Source organism: Trichechus manatus, unplaced genomic scaffold, assembly GCF_000243295.1.
Source record: "Trichechus manatus latirostris isolate Lorelei unplaced genomic scaffold, TriManLat1.0 scaffold00295, whole genome shotgun sequence".
NCBI lineage: Eukaryota > Metazoa > Chordata > Mammalia > Sirenia > Trichechidae > Trichechus > Trichechus manatus.
In genome coordinates this window covers 788,689-797,357 of record NW_004444231.1, presented here as the reverse complement: position 1 = coordinate 797,357, position 8,669 = coordinate 788,689, and positions in this window count along the sequence as shown.

The window sequence follows — 8,669 nt, the reverse complement described above, 5'->3', positions numbered from 1 at the left end:
TCTAAACTAGCTAGGAAGGCCCTTGACTTCAGTCCTCAAATAGATATGACCCAGACTACCCAGGAGTCAGCTCTGGAGATTTATTCCCCTGGTACTTAGAGTTGCTTGGCTCTTCACAGACCCTGTAGCCCTGGGTAACCTAGAGGCCCTGCCAGAGGAAGATCACCACCTGGCAGGCAGAAGGATCCCAAGTGTAGTCTCAGGGTCAGGAATATGGTCCACAAACTGCTTCCCACCCCAAGATCTAGAGGCTCCAGAGCAATGCAAAATCATCTTTCCTTCCACAGAAGAATATTGAGGACACTTTGCTAGTTTCTGCATGAGTTGGACCTCTCTTTCCATCACTCTGAAAGAAAAGGACTCTGATGACTTGCTACAAGCCCTCCCCCAAAATCTCTGTGATTAGAAACATGGGTATTCTGTTCACATGTGAATAACAATATCTTGCAGCCTCTTGTCTCTTTCACTTCCTCATTTTCCAACCGATATGCCTATCCTTCCTCGTCTGCAGTGGAAACTTTATGACCATTGGGGCGGGCCTTGTCTTCAGCTCTCACTCTAGGGCTCAGGGCCAGCTCTCTGTTAGGGGTATTTGAAACATCAGAGGAGAGTAAGAACAGCAGTGTGCTTGCTGGTAAACCAGCATGGCGGGGGCGAGGGGGAAGCCCTGATTTATAGTGTTCATTTATAGTGTTCACCAACTTCCGTGGAGTAAATACTCCCACTATGACCTATTTCCAGTTACAATTGTGTAACAACCAGCTTGCAAAATTCCTGTTTAACAACCGCTCTCACTAGCCAGTCTGAGCTGGTGCCAACACGCTACTGCTTTGGGGGAATACCCAAGCGTCGCCGACACCAAGATGTCTTGACAAAATCAGTTATAAATCCCAAGGAATCTGAAGTGGGGGGGAAATCTCACTCCCCATTTCCTTCTGGCTCCCTCAGCTCAGAGTACTGGACAAAGTATGTATGGGCTTTGAGGAGTCAGGGAAGCTGTGGATTCAAACCCTTATGTAACTCTGGGCAATTTTCAGTTTCCCTCTTTGCAAAATAAGATTAATAAAACCTACATGTAGGAAGGTGTCCCTGGGTGGCACAAACAGTTATGAGCTCAACTGCTAGCTGAAAGTTTGGTGGTTCGAACCCACCCAGAGGTACCTCGGAAGACAAGCACAGAGACCTGTTTCTGAAAGGTTACAGGCTTGAAAACCCAGAGCAGTTCTACTCTGCACACATGGGGTCGCTGTAAGTCGGAATCGACCTGACTGCAAACAATAACAACCTGCAGAATGACTTTGAGGATCAAACGAGACGCCTAAATAAAATGCCTAATACATACGTGTAGCAAGCTCTCAATAAATGTTTTCTTTTGTACCCCCCTCTAGTCTTAATTTTTCTGTAGTTCCAAGAATTATTTTCCAAAGGTTCCAACAGGGGGAGCCCAAACTCAACACTGTCAAAGTGGGGGCAACAGTTAACCAAACTCTCAAGGCTTTCTGGGTGAGCAGTCTCTAACTTCAGACCTGTTTGAGATGCGCAGCCATTTTTCCATTCAAGGCTCTCCCTCATCCTCATCCCAAGAGAGGTGAGTTCATCAAAACTTTGTATAACTAGGGTTTATGCCTCCTAGTTTCATTCTCCTCTGAGATAGCAAAATATACCCAGAATCAGAAACCACAGTCCAAAAAGGGAGCGCCAAGTCAAGGTCAGAGCAAGGGCATCAAGCCTCACCCAGGGCGCAAATCTCACAGTGCAGAGCGTGTAAAGCTTTGCTTGTACCGAAGATGTCTCTCACATCAAACCAGGCCGCACAATAAACGGTTACACCAAACAGCTGTGGCGATTCGCAGTCCATTGTACAGCAGGAGGCTGTGGTCATTTATCTAGAGGAACTTTCCAACTACCAAACCACCATGGAAGGAAGTGGAATCTTTGCTTCTATGGCTGGGGCGGGGGGATGGTTTGGGGGTATCAGAGGCTAAAGGGACATCAGTTGCATTTGATTTGAACAGTTTGGCTGTTCACAGACAATGGCATAATTGGGATAATACAGGGAGAGGCAGCAAATGAAACTTTGAGGAAATCAGGTTTCTTGTGGCAAAGAGTTTGTGGTAGACCAAGAAATTTTCAGAAACCCTGAAGTACAAGGATCTTAATTAGAAATGAATGAAAATATCTGGGTTTGAACCATGTCTGGCCATTTTCCAGCTGACTTACCTATGCAAGTTATTTAATCTCTCTGAGCCTCATTTTCTCTGAAAGCTGGAACATGCGGGACGTGGATTGAATAAAAAAATCTTTGGTATTGCAATCCAAATATGAGTAAGTGCAGATGTAGAAACCAGAAATACAGACAGTCTGTGGTTTACAAACTTCTGACTTTTTACAACCCGTAGTTAAGAAGCAAACCCCATAAAGCCTATTATATTAAAAATTTGAGGTACACATAATGGTTTGTAATAACAAACGGGCACTATTCTGCAATGCTTATCAAAACATTATTATTATTATTACTGTATTATTATGTTAAAGATGTTTTAGTGTATCCAGAAGTGCTTCTTTAATGTTTTTTATGCATACAAAGGAGGCCTGGTGGTGCAGTGGTTGAGAGCTCGGCTGCCAACCAAAAGATCAGCAGTTCAAAACCACCAGCCACTCCTTGGAAACCTTAAGGGGCAGTTCTACTCTGTCCTATAGGGTCGCTATGAGTCGGAATCGACTCGATGGCAACAGGTTTGGTTTTTCGGTTATGCATAGAAAGGTACACTGTCTACTATATACTAAGATAAGCATTTGACTGATGTTAGATACGAACTGTACCTAACTGTTCCAACTAATGTACAAATTCGACTTCAAGACAGACTTAGGAACAGAGCTCATTAGTAATCCAGGGACTGCCTATAGTTCCAAGACGTACAAAACTGAATTTGAATAAACATGCAAATCGTAAAAAATGATTTAGTTTCTTTTCTAGTCCTATAAAATAAAAAAGAAACCCTTTCCTGAGTTACTGGGGTTGAGGGCTGGGGACCATGGTCTGGGGGACATCTAGGTCAATTGGCATAACATAGTTCATAAAGAAAATGTTCTCCATCTTGCTTTGATGAGTAGTGCCTGGGATCTTAAAAGCTTACGAGAAGTCATCTAAGATACATCTATTGCTCCCAGTACATTCGGAGCAAAGGAGAATGAAGAAAAAAAGATACAAGGAAAATATTAGTTCAAAGGACTAATGGACCACATGAACCACGGCTTCTACCGGCCTGAGCCTAGATGGTGTCCAGCTATCATCACCAACATTCTGACAGATCACAATAGAAGATCCTGGGCATAGTGGGAGAAAAATGTAGAACAAAATTTAAATTCACAAAAAGACCAGACTTACTGGTCTGACGGTGACTGGAGGAACCTCCAAGACTATGGCCCCCAGACACCCCACTAACTCAGAACTGAAGCCACTCCCAAAGTCCACCTTTTAGCCAAAGATTAGACAGGCCTATAAAACAAACAATAACACACGTGGAATGTACTTCTTAGTTCAATCTAGTATATAAGACCAAATGGGGAACACCCACCCAAAAGCAAAGACGAGAAGGGAGGAAGGGACAGGAAAATTGGACGACTGGACGCGGAGAACCTGGGGTATAAAGGAAAAGGAAAAGAGTGCTGACACATTGTGGGGGTTGCAACCAATGTCACAAAACAATTTGTGTATAAATTTTTGAATGAGAAACTAATTTGCACTGTAAACTTTCACCTAAAACTCAATAAAATTTAAAAAATATGTATTAATAAGCAAGGGGAAGGCTAGAATGAATCCTGTGGTATGAATTAGAGTTGGAGAAATGAGTATGGTTAGCTTAATATGTATACAGATGGATAGAAACAGAAATAATGATAGATGTGTGTGTCCATAGGTTAGTATAATTACATATTTTCCTACTTCTATCCACAGATAGGGTCTACAAGCAGTGACACCCAGTAGCAATGAACACACTCAGTGCACAGATCTTAGTTTCTAAATACCATTTCCCAATAAGAGGAAGCAGGACTTCTTGGAGAAATGACTGATCCAAGGGCTGGGGCAGGGGAAATACTAGATGACCTTGGAGCATGTTGCAGAGCAAAAAAGCAAGGAAGTGCTCAAAAATCAAAAGGGTGGGGCATATCAAAGGGATGCAGGAATCAGCTTGAGAAAGCTCCCAATGAATAAAGCTAGAAAAACGTAAACAACAAAACAATGTATTATAGCATTACCTCCCAAAATATAAAGTAAATATACATGAGCCCAAAAAGAAGAAAAAGAAAATGAAACACTTTATGAGTGTTTATGAAGTAGGATTCTTAAGAGACAGTGTTAGAAAAGTAGTAAGACTGCACCCTGTCAAAGGCGGAAAACTTTCAAAATCCGGAAAAAATAAGGCAGTCCCATCAACTTCCAGCTCTCACAGGTTTCACTGTACAAAAATTATGTCAAAATGGATCAAAAACTTAAATGTAAGAGCTAAAACTATTAAACTCTTAGAAGAAAACATAGGCATAAATCTTTGAAACCTTGTATTAGGCAAATGGTTTCTTAGACATGACACCAAAAATGCGAGGAACAAAAGAGAAAATATCTAAATGGTACTTCACCAAAATTTTAAAAAATTTGCTTCAAAGGACACCATCAAGAAAGTGAAAAGATGACCCGTATAATGGGAAAAATATTTGCAAGTCATATGTTTGATAAGGGTCTTTTATCTAAAATGCATAAATGACACTTCCAACTAAATTAAAAAAGAAGAAGATAACCCAATTTCTTAAATAGGCAAAGAATCTGAATATATATTACAAAGAAGATGTGAAAATGGACAATAAGCACATAAAAAGCTGCTCAACATCATTAGCTATCAGGGAAATGCAAATCTAAGCCACAATGAGCTATTATTTCACACTCACTAAAAACCAACCAATTGCTGCGGAATCAGTTCCAACTCAGGTGACCCCATGTGTGTCAGAGTAGAGCTGTGCTCCATAGGGTTTTCAATAGCTGATTTTTCAGAAGCAGATCACCAAGCCATCCCCCTGGGTGGACTTCCGCCCCCAACCTTTTGGTTAGCAGCTGAGTGCATTAACTCCTCACAACCACCAGGATAGCTGATATCAAAAGGACAGATTGAACAAAATTAACCCCTCATAATGCTGGTGGGAATGTAAAATGGTGCAGCCACTTTGGAAAACAGTCTAGCAGTTCCTCAAAAAATTAGACATAAGTTACCGTATAACCCAGCAATTCCACTCCTAGGTATATACCCAAGAGAAATGAAAACATATGTCCACACAAAAACTTGTACACTAATGTTCATAGCAGCATTATTCATAATAGGCAAAACGTGGAAACAACCCAAATGTCTATCAACTGATGAATGGATTGATAAATTGTGGTGTGTAAAGTGTCAATCAAATCTATAATCAATACAATCTAAGTATTCCACTTCTCATCCATCAACTAAACTGAAGAAATTCAATTCCAATACAAATGCAAATCTATTCCATTCAGTTCTATTCTATTCTGCTCCCAATTATGCACGTAGTGCTTCTTCCTCTGGCCCGAACCACCCCGAGCTAGGTCAGACCTCACAAGTTAAAGGGCACAGTCCTCCAGACTGCTAAGTCTGCCCAACACTTCAGATGCCAGTCACAAGCTTAGGGATCCCCAGGCCCCTCTCACTTCTGACCTGCTGGCTACAAATTTGGGAGTTCCTTCTACTCTCCTAGACCCCCCTCACTCCTGACCCGCTTGCTCCCACTACTCCCTCAGGTTAGATAATTCACTAGAATGACCCACAGAACTCAGGAAGGTGCTATACTTTAATATAGTTTTATTATAGCCAAAAGGATGCAAACAAAGAAACACATAGGGCCAGGTCTGAGAGGATTCCCAATGCAGAGCTTCCATGTCCCAAAAAGAGACCAGCTACCCTACCACGTGCATCGATGTCTGACACCAACGAGGAATACCATGGAGCTTTCATGTCCAGAGCCTTTACTGGGGCCTCATTATATAGGCATGATTGATTGAATCGTGTCCCCCTCTCCTAAAGTTGGCTGACATCACATGGTGGGTCTTTCTGGCCAGCCCCCACCTGAGTCACCTCTTTAGATAATCTGTAAGTTAAGTGTGGTCTGGAGCCCTAATAGATAATAAGCTACTTCAATCACTGGAGAAATTCCAAGACTTTAGAGATGATCTCTCAGCAATCAAGAACATTCCATATAATAAAATATTATTTGGCCGTAAAAAGAAATAAAGTACTGATACATGCTACAATGTGGATGAACCTGGAAATGTTATGCTGAGTGAAAGAAGCCAAACACAAAAGGCCATATATTATATGATTCCCTGTATATGAAATGGCCAGAATAAGGAAATCTATAGAGACAGAAAGTAGACGAGTGATTGCCTAGGGCTGGGGAGTTGGGGGGAAATGAGAAGCGACAGCTAATGGGTATGGGGTTTCTTTTTGGAGTGATGAATAAGTTCTAAAAATGATTTTAGTGATGATTGCACAACTCTGTGAATATACTAAAAACCATTTCATTGTACACTTTAAAGGGGTGGGTTGTATGGTACGTGTTTGAATTATGTCCCCCCAAAAAATGTATCAGTTTGGCTGGGCCATGATTACCAGAAGTATGTGGTTGGCCTCCATTTTGTGACTGTAATTTTATGTTGAAGAAAATTAGGGTTGGATTGTAACACCACCCTTAACCAGGTCATATCCCTGATCCAATGTAAAGGGAGTTTCCCTGGGGTGTGGCCTAAACCACCTTTTATCTCTCAAGAGATAAAAGGAAAGAGAAGCAAGGAGAGAGTACGGGACCTCATACCACCAAGAAAGCAGTGCCAGGAGCAGAGCGCGTCCTTTGGACCTGGGGTCCCTGCGCAGAGAAGCTCCTAGTCCAGGGGAACACTGAAGAGAAGGAGGCCGACAGAGAGAGAAAGCCTTCTCCTGGAGCTGATGCCCTGAATTTGGACTTTTAGCCTACTTTACTGTAAGGAAATAAACGTCTCTTTGTTAAAACCAGCCACTTGTGGTATTTCTAGACAGTATGTGAATTATATCTCAACAAAACAAAACAAACAAAAAAATCAAACCCGTGGCCGCTGAGTAGATTCCAACACATAGCGACCCTATAGGACAGAGTAGAACTGTCCCAGGGGGTTTCCAAGGAGCAGTTGGCTGATTGGAACTACTGACCTTTTGGTTAGCAGCCCAGCTCTTAACCACTGTGCTACCAGGGCTCCATATCTCAATAAAGCTATTATTAAAAATAAAAGCATAATAATAGTTCTCATCTCATAGGGTTGTTGTGAGAATTAAATGAGATATATATTGGCTGAAGGAATGGATAAAGTGAGTGACTACTTTTATGAACCAGGCCTGGAGAGGGGATGGGTGAGGGAGGATGGAGGGACACTTTAACTTTCCACTTCAATTTATTTATCTATTGTTTAGATTATTCTTTACAACTTATATACTTTTATAATTCAAAAAAGTAAGGAAAAGAAATGCATGCTGCATATATTCCTGTGTCACTGAGTTGTTCTGAGTGTCCTCAGAAAAGTCCCTCACTTCTGAGGATTCCGGATCAACATTCTATTCCTGACCTATCTTTGTGAGCTTTCCTGTTTGTATCTTTATGTATATCTTTTTCCAGATTTCCCTAGCTTTGCTTACCTTTCTCCCCCTCCACCCCCAATTCGCTTGTGACTGTTAGTCACAAAATCTTAAACCTCCCAGTCTGATCACACAATCCTCCCCTCCTGCTCCAAGAAAGGCCCCAGACCCCAGAGGGGCTTCCGGCTCACACCCATTCAGTTTACTCTGAACTTCCCTTCCCCACTTTTTCCTCCTTCCCTGTTTTCAAACCTTCCCTAAAATCTGATTTTCAGCCCTTCACTTTGCCAATTGAGAGATCCCCTGTGCAGGAGGCCGGGACTGCTCAGAGCAGGGCCAGAAGTCTGTTTCCTGGGCCAGAGAACCCTGGCAGAAATCCAGCCAACTGACGTCACCTGGTCCAGATGGCGGAAGCCATTGCCCAACCCTACAAAATCGATGCCACCACGCATTTCTCTGTGACTCTTTCCCTCAGTTCAGAAAACCGTTTTACTAGACAGGAGGCAGCTGAGTAGTAGTAGAAAGTGCCCTGGCCTTTGAGCCACATGATCTGTGTAGTATGAGGCTGCCTGCGGTGCTGATTGGCTGACGAACTTGAGATCTGAGCCCTGGACTCAGAGTCAGAAGACGTCAGTCTGAGTTGGAGCTCTGCCACTTGACTTCTGACCTTTGACAAATCATTCTATTTCCTTTGGTGGGTTTCCTTAGCTGTGAATAATAATATCTACCTCACAGAGCTATTGTTGCAAGACTGGAATGAGGTAATCTATGAAGGATTTTGTAAACTTGAAGCAGGATGTCAATGCAAAATATTAGTCCAGTGAAACCCTTCCTGAAGGAAGCAGCTCCCAGATGGGCAGGATGGAAAGGGGACACGGGCTAATTTCAGAGCTGGCAGCCTATGTTTGAATGCTGGCTAGCCCCTTACCAGCTCTGCAACTCAGACATGTAACTTAACCTTTAAACACAAAATATTGCCATTAAACAAAAAACCAAACCCCC